Consider the following 13,046-nt stretch of genomic DNA (forward strand, 5'->3'; position numbering starts at 1 on the left):
CGGAGTGCATCTTTACCGCTGGCGCTCCGCCCCGCCGAGTGCACGTCGTCTCTGGGAGCTGCGTCGGCTCCGTTGGTTCCCTGCTTTCTCTGCCCCGGAACAGGAAGTAACCTGTTCCGGGGCAAAGAGAGCAGGTAACCAGCGGCGCCGACACCCCCCCAGCGCGTACACCCGGGGTGGACCTCCCCACCCCCTTCCTATGCTACTGCTCCTAGGGATGTAGAATTATTATTATTTGTATTAAATTTTTAGTACAATAAGTACAAACAAAATTAAAGAAAGCAGTCTAGTCCACATCACAGGAGAAGAAGAGACATAATAAAGGAAATAATACACTCTCTAGGAAACCAGACTAAAACAAGTCACAAGTAACTGGGGGGGGGGGGGTCTTTTACTAAGGCACGCTCACGTTTTTAGTGGTCGCTAAAATTGGGCACGTTCAAAGTTAGAGACGCCAATGCATTCCTATGGGCGTCTCTAACATTTAGCGTGTGCTAAAAACGTGAGCGCGCCTTAGTAAAAGACGCCCTTGGAGATTCTCTACTAGTAACCCACCCACCATGATGCTATTTATTTTCCCTATCCAGTATTAGTTTCTCCAATTGCTCTGGCTCAAAGAAAACATCTTTTATATATCAGAAAGACTAACTAAACATTTTGAGGGAAATTTAAAAAAAAAACGACAACAAAAAAGTAGCACCTAGAGCTAACACTCTAGGTTTAAGTAAAAGAAATTATTTCCGCCTTAGTTCAGTAACCCTAGACGGGGGATAAGTACATAAGTACATAAGTAGTGCCATACTGAGAAAGACCAAAGGTCCATCTAGCCCAGCATCCTGTCACCGACAGTGGCCAATCCAGGTCAAGGGCACCTGGCACGCTCCCCAAACGTAAAAACATTCCAGACAAGTTATACCTAAAAATGAGGAATTTTTCCAGTCCATTTAATAGCGGTCTATGTGCAATTATTAGTGTGCATTCGGTTCACTAGCCTGCCTTAAGGATTTAACACGCGCTAAATCAATTTTACACGCATTACGTTGAGTAGTGTGTGTTAACAAGATCTAGTGCCTGTTAAAAGCTATTTATGTTTGAAAAGAACTGAAAAAAAAGCCCAAACCAACCGAAAGCAAACTGAAAACATTTGCCCAGTACATCTGTCTCCTCCTCCTCTATCCTTCTAACACTTTCAGAGTGGCAATATCCTGGCAAACCACCTCTTAAAACATGATTCTAATATTGTCAGCTTACAGCTGTGAGCATGCCCTGAAAAAGGCAGGTACAACTCAAAGTAAGGATACACATATGAGTTTATCTTGTTGGGCAGACTGGATGGACTGTGCAGGTCTTTTTCTGCCGTCATCTACTATGTTACTATGTTACTATTATTAGAGCACTGTAAAGCAGAATCATCTTGTACTGAATATTCAGAAAACTAAGGTTTGTTGGCATACGGGTCAATATTTTATTTAGTTAGTTAGTTTGTTAGTTATGCATTCTTGTATCCCACTATTATCCAAAAGAAATTTGGGTTCAAAGTGGCTTACAACTTACATTTTGGTGGAGTTACAATAGTGTTGTGCAATGTGGAGAGGGCATCTATAGTTCGTGTGATTAACCATAGAGTTTTTGAAGAGATAGATTTGAATCCACCAAAAACTCAGCTTTCTTTTTTTTGGCCCCTTCTCTTTGGAGTTGTCTCGCAAAAAATCTCAGATTGAAAGAGTCCTACATCCAATTTCGTAAACTCTTGAAAACATACTTATTTCAGAATACGTTTGACAATAATCTGTGATGAAAGGCAGTTTCTTAGGCAGGATTAAATATGCAGCACAATTATATGTTAGTCATGTACTTGTTATGAATGGTGGTTCAATAAGCATTGGTGTTTGTTATCTTTTAGAATGGTTGTTTTAGTTTGCTTTCCTATCAAATTGATGGAGTTCTTTTATGTTTGCTTTTATTATGATTTTTATATTAATATGTAAACCGTTCTGTTTTGTAAACACAATTTGAAGCAGTATAGTAAAATGAATAAACGATAAATGATGAGGAAAAGGTAGTGGTAGATTTTGTGTCCAGTTGTAGAGTTGTGGTGATATTTATTCATATAGGTCCCCAGCCTGGCACTACTTCCCACCCCTAGTGCGCCGTCATATCCAGCGCTACAAAAAATATATTTATTTTTGTAGCGCTGGGGTGTACCCAGTGGTAATCACTGCCCAGTTACCACCAGGTTAGCACGGAAGCCCCTACTGGTACCTCAATGGGTGGCAGTAAGGGCCCCCCTGAAATGGCCGCATGGCAAGTGTTTTACTTGCCTCACAGCCACGTCCTGCAGGAAAGACTTACCCGCTGTGGTAAAAGGGGGCTTTGGCATACGTGAAAACAAGTGCCGACACCAGCGTAGGCCCCCCCCCTTTGCCACAGCTTGGTAAATGGGGCCCATAGTTTTTGAAGAGGCAGATTTGAAAGAAAGGTAATGATATGAGGTGGTGGAGATGAAAACGGTAACGGAGTTCAAACATGCGTGGGATATGCATAGAGGAATCCTGTGCAGAAGGAATGGATCCTCAGAAGCTTAACTGAAATTGGGTGGTGGAGCAGTTGGGGGGAAGAGGGGGTGGTGGTGGGGAGGCGAGGATAGGGGAGGGCAGACTTATACGGTCTGTACCAGAGCCGGTGATGGGAGGCGGGACTGGTGGTTGGGAGGCGGGAAATACTGCTGGGCAGGCTTATATGGTCTGTGCCCTGAAAAGGACAGGTACAAATTCAAGGTAAGGTATACACATATGAGTTTGTCTTGGGCAGACTGGATGGACCATGCAGGTCTTTCTCTGCCGTCATCTACTATGTTACTATGTTACTATATATCGTTGTGATTAGCTGTAGAATTTTTTGAAGAGGTAGGTTTTCATTTTTTTTTCTGAATTCCCAACTTCCATCCCTATTCTGTTTGGATTGCCCATAACACCAGTGGGTTGTTTGAGGTATCTAGATGTGCTTATTGATACTCACTTAACTTTTGAAGATCAAATAAGGAAGGTTTTAAGGGAGAGTTTTATAATTCTGTGAAGACTGCGTTCAATGAAATATCTTTTTAATGAGGCAGACTTACATACACTTTTGCATGCTTTGGTAATTTTGCACATTGAGGGGCATTGCGCATTGAGGGACTACCGCTTGCCAATGCGGCTGCTAGCGGTAGTCCCACCCCGAGTGCGCAACATTTTCGGGGGAAAAAGAAAACCCCTGGAAATGGCTTGCGAGGCAGTAACCCGGTGGTAATCGGGCATCGCCATGCAGTACCCGGTTTTCTGATGTTGCAACTCCTAAGTAATTCCCCTTGGAGTCCCTCTTCATGACCTTCTTGTTTGCCTCTTATGCATTATTTATATCAGCGAGGTGTTAGGTTGTCTCTATCATGTCTCTTTTCTCTCCTCTTTTCCAGGATGTTCTGAGAGATGAATAGCCAAGTGCATCATTACCCAATGAAAGGGGCAGCATTTGTGAAAACTGATTAGGAAAAAGGACAACTGACCATTGGAATTAAGTGGGAAACAAGCATCAAAACCAAGTAGTGACCTCTAGAGCTTCCGATCAGATACCGCATTCAATTCAAGCTTCTCCTTCTTACCTACAAATGCACTCAGTCTGCTGCCCCTCACTATCTTTCTACCCTCATCTCCCCTTACGTTCCCGCCCATAACCTCCGTTCACAGGATAAATCCCTCCTCTCAGTACCCTTCTCCACCACCGCCAACTCCAGGCTCCGCTCATTCTGCCTCGCCTCACCCTATGCTTGGAACAACCTTCCTGAGCCCTTACGCCAAGCCCCCTCCCTGCCCGTCTTCAAGTCTTTGCTTAAAGCCCACCTCTTCAATGCTGCATTCGGCACCTAACCCTTACCGTTCAGTGAATCCAGACTGCCCCAATTTGACTGCCCCTATCGGACCGACCGTTCACTTGTCTATTAGATTGTAAGCTCTTTGAGCAGGGACTGTCTCTCTTTGTTAAATTGTACAGCGCTGCGTAACCCTAGTAGTGCTCTAGAAATGTTAAGTAGTAGTAGTAGTAGAGCAGTGTCCATGAGGAGATACATCAAAAGAGAGTGGACAGAGGAGGGAAAGATGCTTTCTCCCTTCTCTACAATGTCATGTATGAAGTATGCGTGTATACCTATTTTCAAAACATTCATGATCATTTTCCTGGGATAAAAAGGAGTAAATGTAATTGTACATATGCTGAATGGATGTCCAGCCTAAGGGTCTTTTCTTTAGGACACGAGAAGACTAAGACCGAATTTTATTATCCTGTGCAAATGTATCAAGTGATCCTGTTGGATGACTTCTCACTTCCAAAGAGCCAACATTAAAAGGGTTAAGGGAAAAACAAAAGATTTTGCCACCTTCCAAAGAAGGGATTTGTCTCTCAAAAAGGAATGAAATTATGGAGCATTTTATGACACAGACTGTTCTGGACGCAGCACTAAAAAAAAATGTCAAAGAAAAATTGTGCAAGATTTTGGAAAAGGAGCTCAGTAGACACATCAATGTAATTAAAAATGAAGGAAGGGCATCGATCCAGGAACCTGTGCCGATTGCCGTATTTGGTTTGGGAAGGAGCTTTTTTCCATCGTGCAGCTAAATTAACAACAGATACATGGTAATTAAAATAATAAAAAAAAATCTTCATTTCAGTTCCTACATAGAGAATTATGTTGGCTCAACTCAAAGGACCTCAGGTATTCTTTTTATGCTTGCTTGCCAACTGTGACGTGTAACCCTAGGCAGAAGGAGCATTAGAGTTTTTCATACTGTAACAGGCAATCCTGAGGAAAACTTAAAACCAGGGACTGGGCAATGAGAAACTGGAGGAATCCATCTGAAGTGAAATATCCACCTGAGCAAGGACAAACCCTTAATAACTACTCATTCACGCACTCCTAATCCTTCACTTGGACTACTGTAGCACTGGTTTACTGTGGGAACATCTTTGTACAATCTACGACGGTTGCAAACCTTGCAAAACTCTGCTGCACATTTCATGTATAAAGCTAAGAGGCATGACCACTTCTCTCCATTACTGATACAGCTTCATTGACTACTAATATTTCAAGTTTAGTTTAACATTTTCTGTATAACACATAAGGCTCTGTACTTAGGAACACCATCTTACCTTGCTTCCCTGACCATTCCATATAGACCTTCAGGTTCCCTTCACTCCTTCGATGCTCATTGGTTAGTCCTCCTTCCGCCAAAGAGAGCCCATTACAAGTCAACCAGGAATTCAGTTTTCTTTTTTTCTTAGCTCCAAAATTATGCACTGATTTCCCTACTTCTATCCGATCTGAACTCTCCTTTTCTAAATTTAAAATTTTTCTTAAAACACATTTCTTTAGACCTTTCATTTGGAACTTGCTTTTCAGGCAGCTTATGTAGGGGGTGGACCTATGCACAAATACACTTCGCTTTTGATTATGTTGGCAAGAGTGGTTATTGTATCCGGGATTAAAAAAGGTTTGGGCATGTTCCTGGAGGAAAAGTCCATAGTCTGTTATTGAGATGGACATGGGGGATGCCACTGCTTGCCTCGGTATTGGCAGCATGGAATGTTGCTACTAACTGGGTTTCTGCCAGGTACTTGTCACCTGGATTGGCCACTGTTGGCTGCAGGATACTGGGCTAGATGGACCACTGGTCTGACCCAGTATGGCTATTCTTACGTTCTTATGATTATTTCATTTTGTTTTCCTTAGTATGATAGTGTTTTTTCCTTTATAGAATAGTGCCTAGCAGGGATTTCCATGCCCAACCTTGAGCACAAGCACTTACTCCATCTGAAACCTGATGTAAATCCTGGTGCACTGGGCATAGATCCATGGAATACTAACACTGCACCCATCTGTTTGAGAACGCCCTGACCCGCCCATGCCCCCTTATGGGTTGCGTGCTATGGGATTTAGGCACTCAGGTTTCTAGATCAGTGCATAGCCAGGTGCGAGAACAGCTCCCAATTGATGCCAATTAATATAATCAGTAATTGATTGTTAGTGTTCAGTTATTGATGTTAATTGGCTCATTAATCAATTAGGTTGCATGCCCAAATGTGGGTGCAGACACAAACACACAGGGGGGTAATTTGATGGTGGCTATATTAAGCCTAATTTAGAAAGGCAAGTGGTCGGAGTCAAGCCTAAAGTATATTTAGGCGTAATTGCTCACACCAGTCTAAATGTCCACATTTCGTTTTAGGCTAGAACACGCACAAAATATGGTATTCTATAATTTATGTGCATATTTGTGCTCTGTGCCTATGTTTTGCACAAACTCCACCCATGCTCAAGCCCACTTGCAAAGTATGCACCATCAAAACACAGTCCCCCGATATTCAGCCGGCAGCAATCTGTGTTTCTTTTTAATGCTGATCGTCACCAGCTAAATTATCCCCCAATATTCAGTGCTGGGCCATGTCCAGTCACCGGCACTGAATATTGAGGGATAATTTGGGGTGGGCAGACTGCTGGAACTTCTGCGGGCCTTGCCGATATTCATCCAGAGCTGCATAAGAGTTATGTGGCCTCGGCTGAATATCGGACTGGGGCCCGCATAACTTGTTTTTTTTGTTTGAAAAAAAGTCCCCTCCCCCCGACAATGGTCCTTCCCCCCTCTCCCCCAACCTGTGGCAAGAACACCCTGTCCCCGTGGAGGGCCCCCAGCCATAGCCCCTGAGGCTATGGTAGTCCGTGGTGGTCGTTGGGGGTGGGGACGCAGGTCCCTTGCAACTGCTAAAAGAAAATGGCTGCTGCAGTACTAAACAGTACCACAAGCTGCTGCGAGAGGTTGCGACAGCCATTTTCTTTCAGTGACTGCAAGGGGCAGGAGCAAGGGGCCTGTGCTCCTGCCTCCAAAAACCACTATGGACCACAAGGCCTGCAGGTAGGACCAGGAGGAGGGCCAACCTGGACAGCTGGGGAGGCAGGGGGCCCTCCGGGGGAGGGGGGGTTCTTGCTGCGGGCTGGAGGAAGGGGCAAGGAAAGAAGGCCATTGTTGGGAGGGGGGAAAGGAGGTGGCTTGGGGGCATTTTTTTTTTTACAGATACAAAAGTTATGTAGGCCTTGGCCTGATATTCAGTGCCAGGACCTGCATAGCTAGGCTGGGCAAAGTTAGGACAGCTTTGGCGCTGTCCTAAATTTGGCCGCTTAGCTATTCGGGTACTGGCACTGAATATTAGCGGCATCCACATAACCCCGGGCTCCTTCCTAATGCCGCCCACCTTTTATTGGCGGCGGTCAGAGGCAATATTCAGCGGCACTGCCCACTTTAGTGGCCCTGAATATTGGGGGTTAGGCGGCATCAAGCGATTTAAGCAGGCAGGAACCTCTCTTACTTGCTTAAATCACTTTGAGTATTGGCTTCAGTTCATGCTTTTCTGAAAATCAGTATTCTATAAAAAGTGCATTAGGGACTAGATTCTATATATGGCACTGAAAAAAAATCAGTGCAGAAAAAAAACATGCATAGCACTTCTCCATAACATTAGGAGCCGTTTAAAGAACATGTCTAGCGCCTGGACCCGTAACTAAATTTAGGTGCAACCATTTATGCCAACTAAAACTACTACTACTTATCACTTCTATAGCGCTACAAGGCATACGCAGCGCAGCGCTATACACCATACATGAAAAGACAGTCCCTGCTCAAAGAGCGGACAATCTAAATAGCATAGAAAATGGAAAATAAATGGAGCAGATCGTTGACAAAACAAAACGTAATTTATTAGTAAAAACCAATGGAATATACACACACAAATAGCCCAACACAGGCCGTGTTTCACCCAACTGGGCTGCTTCAGGGGCTACAAAAGAAATATAAATAAAAAATATAAAACATATATATTGTTTGTTGTATTATCAAACCACATATATGAATAGACGTATATATATATATATATATATATATATATATATATATATATATATATATATATATATATATATATATATATGAAAGAATATGAAAATAAATAAATTATATATGATATCAAACAGACAGAACAACTAAGAGGTAAGGGAATTAAAGAGGTGGGGATAAAAGGGTACAGGGCAAGTGAGTAGTGGTTAGGAGTCAAAAGCAGCGTTAAAGAGGTGGGCTTTTAGTCTGGATTTGAAAATGGGCAAGGACGGGGCTAGACGTACAGGCTCGGGAAGCCTATTCCAGGCGTGAGGTGCAGCAAGATAAAAGGAACGGAGTCTGGAATTAGCAGTAGAGGAGAAGGAGACAGACAAGAGAGATTTATCCACAGAATGGAGTACTCGGGGGGGGGGGGGGGCGTAGGGAGAGACAAGAGTAGAGAGGTACTGGGGAGTGGTAGAGTGAATGCACTTATAGGTCAATAAGAGAAGTTTGAATTGAATGTGGAAACGGATAGGGAACCAGTGAAGTGAGTAAAACCTGGTGTAAATGCCCAGGCCTAACTTATGCGCGGATCGGGTATATTCTATAATAGTGCGTGTAGTTTCTAGGAAAGCCTATAACCCACTCATGCCCCTCCCATGGCCACACCCCCTTTTGAGATCAGCACATTAGAACTTACGCGCACCACTTTACAGAATACGCTTAGAAAGTTGCGCATGAAAATTCTAATTAGGGCCCATAATTGCTTGTTGGCCAATTATCGGCGCTGATTGGCTTGTTAAACAATTATGTTGCGGCACAATTTGGCCACACTGCCAGATTTGTGCATGTAACGTTAGTCACCATATATAGAGTCTAAGGGTATGTACACAAGTGGCCAGAATACTGCCATTTCTGTACCTTCCTTTCTCCCTAAACTAGGCGGTTCAATGTAGATTTATTTCCATCCTCCCTGTAGGACAAAGTACACACTTTCTTTTTTGCTTTTATTGCAGTTACTCTTTACTCTCTTCTAAAAGCCACGGTACTAAGGGGTCCTTTTATGCTAAGCTGTGGTAAAAGGGGGCCTGCGCTAGCGTCAGCGCCTGTTTTTGATGCTTGCTGAGGCTCCCTTACACCGCAGTGGATAAAAGGCCGTCTTTTGTTCAAGAAAAGAAATGGCCATGCGGTAAGTGAACCACTTGCACTGCGACCATTTCGGGGGGGGGGGACTCTTACTGCCAGTGGCGTAGCTATGTGAGGTCACGGGGGCCTGGGCCCCCGCAGATTTGGCCCTGGACCCCCCTGCCAAAGACCCTCTCGACCCCCCCTCCTGCTGACGACCCTCCCCCACCACCACCATCGCCGTGGGCTACCTTTGCTGGCAGGGGACCCCAATCCCCGCCAGCCGAGGTCCTCTTCTTCCTGCGAAGGCTTCATTCTGTTTCTGACGTTCTGCACGTTCTGTTTCTTTCAGTCTGACTTCCTGCATGTACAGCGTGCAGGACGTCAGAAACAGAACGAAGCCTTTGTGGGAAGAAAAGGACCTCGACTGGCGGGGATTGGGGTCCCCCATCAGCAAAGGTAGCAAACGGCGACGGTGGCGGGAGGAGGGGTCGAGAGGGTCGTCGGCAGGGGTCATCAAAGTTGGCAGTGGCGGCGGGGGTGGGGGGCGGCAGCACCGGGGGAGGGCTAAAATGTGGCCCCCTCACCTCGGGCTCTGGACCCCCCTCCCGCCGAAGTTTGGCTACACCTTCTTACCGCCAACCATTGTAAGGGCTCCTGCGCTAACCCATCGGTAAGCATAGGCGCTACAAAATCAAAAATGGTGTGTGCTGGGGGTGGAAACCATTGCCGGGCTCCTGCGGTACCTGGTGGTAATTCTGGATTGGCAACGTGGCAAGCCTGTTGCCCACCAACCCTTTAGTAAAATGGCCGCTAAGTGCCTAGTTTGGCTAATGGTTAAGTCAGCTCTAATTATGAAGAATCTTCAGCATAAGAAAATACCGACAGAAACAGCCGACCTATCTCTGCATGACATCTAAGGCATGCAAACATTTTCACCATATCTGCTTGCAGCATTTGGCAGTACTAAACCCCCAATTATATTTTATTTTGAAAGAAATTGAAGACATGGATTTTTAATATGAGTAATTGACAAGAGTGGAAGCTGATAGTTCTTCATGTTGTAAGAGCTTATAACATTAACGTGATAGGTGGTTATTATTTTAGTTTATCATGGTGCGTTTTAATGTTGCTTTCTAATTGCTTTAAAGCTGGCTGTATGTAATTTAATTTTGGTAGGTTTGTGTAAGTTTTTCAATGATATATTGCATCTCTCTTTCTATTAACCTCTAGTCCCCAAACGCTTTCTTAGATTAAATTAGATTAAGGAGCACTCGTTTAGGGGGTCTTTTACTAAAGCTTAGCTCAAGTTATCTGCAGCAGGGCCCATTTTATTCCTATGAGCCCTGCTACAGGTAACTCGAGCTAAGCTTTAGTAAAACACAACACCCCCTTACTGTTCTTTTACTCCACTATTGCTATTAAGAGTCACTCCCGTAACGACCCACACTCTGAAGGGTTATACTCATAGTTTCTTTGTATGAGTTTCTACCTCCTTTCCGTCAGATACTGTTTAAGAAAAAAAACTGTGGTGTGAAAGGAACAGAGGGCTGCATGAGCCCCAGGAGATCCGGGATAAATAATGCTGAAGAATATGAATTTTCCAGTCCTCGGGCTTCCACTGTTCTGTGTTTCTCATGCAGTTTACACAGGGGCAAAGTTTTCCTGCTTGATATTTTACAGAGATTTTTTTTTTTAGTTTGCTCCAAGCGCTGTTCCTCCAGGCAGAGGGCAAGAACTTAGTAAATGTTATAGGTGTGGCGTGCATCAACCCGTTTATGACCAAAACAATTGACTGTTCCCTTCACATCCTATAACTTTAGACTATCCGGCATGACTTAACAAACCTGCAAACCTTTATCCTAACCACGGTCTGGAATTTAGTTCAGGAAGGTATAAGAAATTGGATCTGAAAACAGGGTTTTTCTTCATCCTCCCTCCTCCAATTAAAAAAAAATAAGCAGAACCATCCTCTCTCTTTTAACCAGAAGAAAAATAACTTGTACTTTTGATTTCTTGCACTTAAAGCAGATGTATGGAGACCACAAAACTGGTAAGGATTAGATTCTATATATATGGCGACTGAAAAATGGACGCCAAAACTATTTCCACCTAGGTGTATTCTGTAAACCGTGCCTAGATTTAGGCGCGGTTTATAGAATACTAGTAAAAAAAAGCCCATTTCTGACACAAATGAAATGGGCGCTAGCAAGGTTTTCTTCAGCTCCCCTGCAGCCACCCATGTCCAGCGACCCTCCTCTCCCCCTGCGCCCACTGCAGCCACCCATGTCCAGCGACCCTCTTCCCTGCCCCCCTCTAGCCACCCATGTCCAGCGACCCCCTGCCCCCCCTGCAGCCACCCATGTCCAGTGACCCTCCTCTCTTCCCTGCCCCCCTCCAGCCACCCATGTCCAGTGACCCCCTGCCCCCCCTGCAGCCACCCATGTCCAGCTACCCTCCTCTCTCCCCTGCCCCCCCCCCCGCCAGCCACCCATGTCCAGCAACCCTCCTTTGGACATGGTTCAGCTGTGAGGCATGTTTTTCCCCCCCGGGTTCTGAAGTTGACATTATAATGGCTATGGTGATGTCAGCCTGATCTACGGAGCCTAGCACACCAGCTTGGAATGAGCCACGGTCCCAGGCAAGTCAGAACGTAGGAGGTGAGAATTATTATATAGGATGCCTGGCAGTCATGCCTGCGCCTAACTCTAGGCGCGTCCATTGACCCCAAGTAAAACTTGGCGTACATACCAGCACCTGTTAGGTGCAGAGCAGGTGTATTCTATAACCATGCATGTAGATTTTTAAAATGCTCATGGTCCACCTAATCCATGCCCATGGCCACGCCCCTCTTTGGGCTGCGCGCATTAGAATTTACATGCAGCACTTTACAGAATACGCCAAGCAAGTTGTGTGCGCAAATTACTACTACTACTACTACTATTTATCATTTCTATAGCGCTACTAGACGTACACAGCGTTGTACACATGAACATGAAGAGACAACTTATCCTTATCCTTAAAATCGAGCGTGGTACCAGAAGATTGGAGGGTGGCCAATGTAACGCCCATTTTTTAAAAAGGCTCCAGGGGAGATCCGGGAAATTATAGACCGGTGAGTCTGACGTCGGTGCCTGGGAAAATGGTAGAGGCTATTATTAAAAACAAAATTACAGAGCACATCCGAGGACATGGATTACTGAGACCAAGTCAGCATGGCTTTTGTGTGGGGAAATCTTGCCTGACCAATTTACTTCAATTCTTTGAAGGAGTGAACAAACATGTGGACAAAGGGGAGTCAGTTGATATTGTGTATCTGGATTTTCAAAAGGCGTTTGACAAGGTACCTCATGAAAGGCTACAGAGGAAATTGGAGGGTCATGGGATAGGAGGAAATGTCCTATTGTGGATTAAAAACTGGTTGAAGGATAGGAAACAGAGAGTGGGGTTAAATGGGCAGTATTCACAATGGAGAAGGGTAGTTAGTGGGGTTCCTCAGGGGTCCGTGCTAGGACCGCTGCTTTTTAATATATTTATAAATGATTTAGAGATGGGAGTAACTAGCGAGGTAATTAAATTTGCTGATGACACAAAGTTATTCAAAGTCGTTAAATCGCGACAGGATTGTGAAAAATTACAAGAGGACCTTACGAGACTGGGAGACTGGGCGGCTAAATGGCAGATGATGTTTAATGTGAGCAAGTGCAAGGTGATGCATGTGGGAAAAAAGAACCCGAATTATAGCTACGTCATGCAAGGTTCCACGTTAGGAGTTACGGACCAAGAAAGGGATCTGGGTGTCGTCGTCGATAACACACTGAAACCTTCTGCTCAGTGTGCTGCTGCGGCTAAGAAAGCGAATAGAATGTTGGGTATTATTAGGAAAGGTATGGAAAACAGGTGTGAGGATGTTATAATGCCGTTGTATCGCTCCATGGTGCGACCGCACCTTGAGTATTGTGTTCAATTCTGGTCGCCGCATCTCAAGAAAGATATAGTAGAATTGGAAAAGGTGCAGCGAAGGGC

This window comes from Microcaecilia unicolor, chromosome 13 (genome assembly GCF_901765095.1).
Source record: "Microcaecilia unicolor chromosome 13, aMicUni1.1, whole genome shotgun sequence".
Taxonomy (NCBI): Eukaryota; Metazoa; Chordata; class Amphibia; order Gymnophiona; family Siphonopidae; genus Microcaecilia; species Microcaecilia unicolor.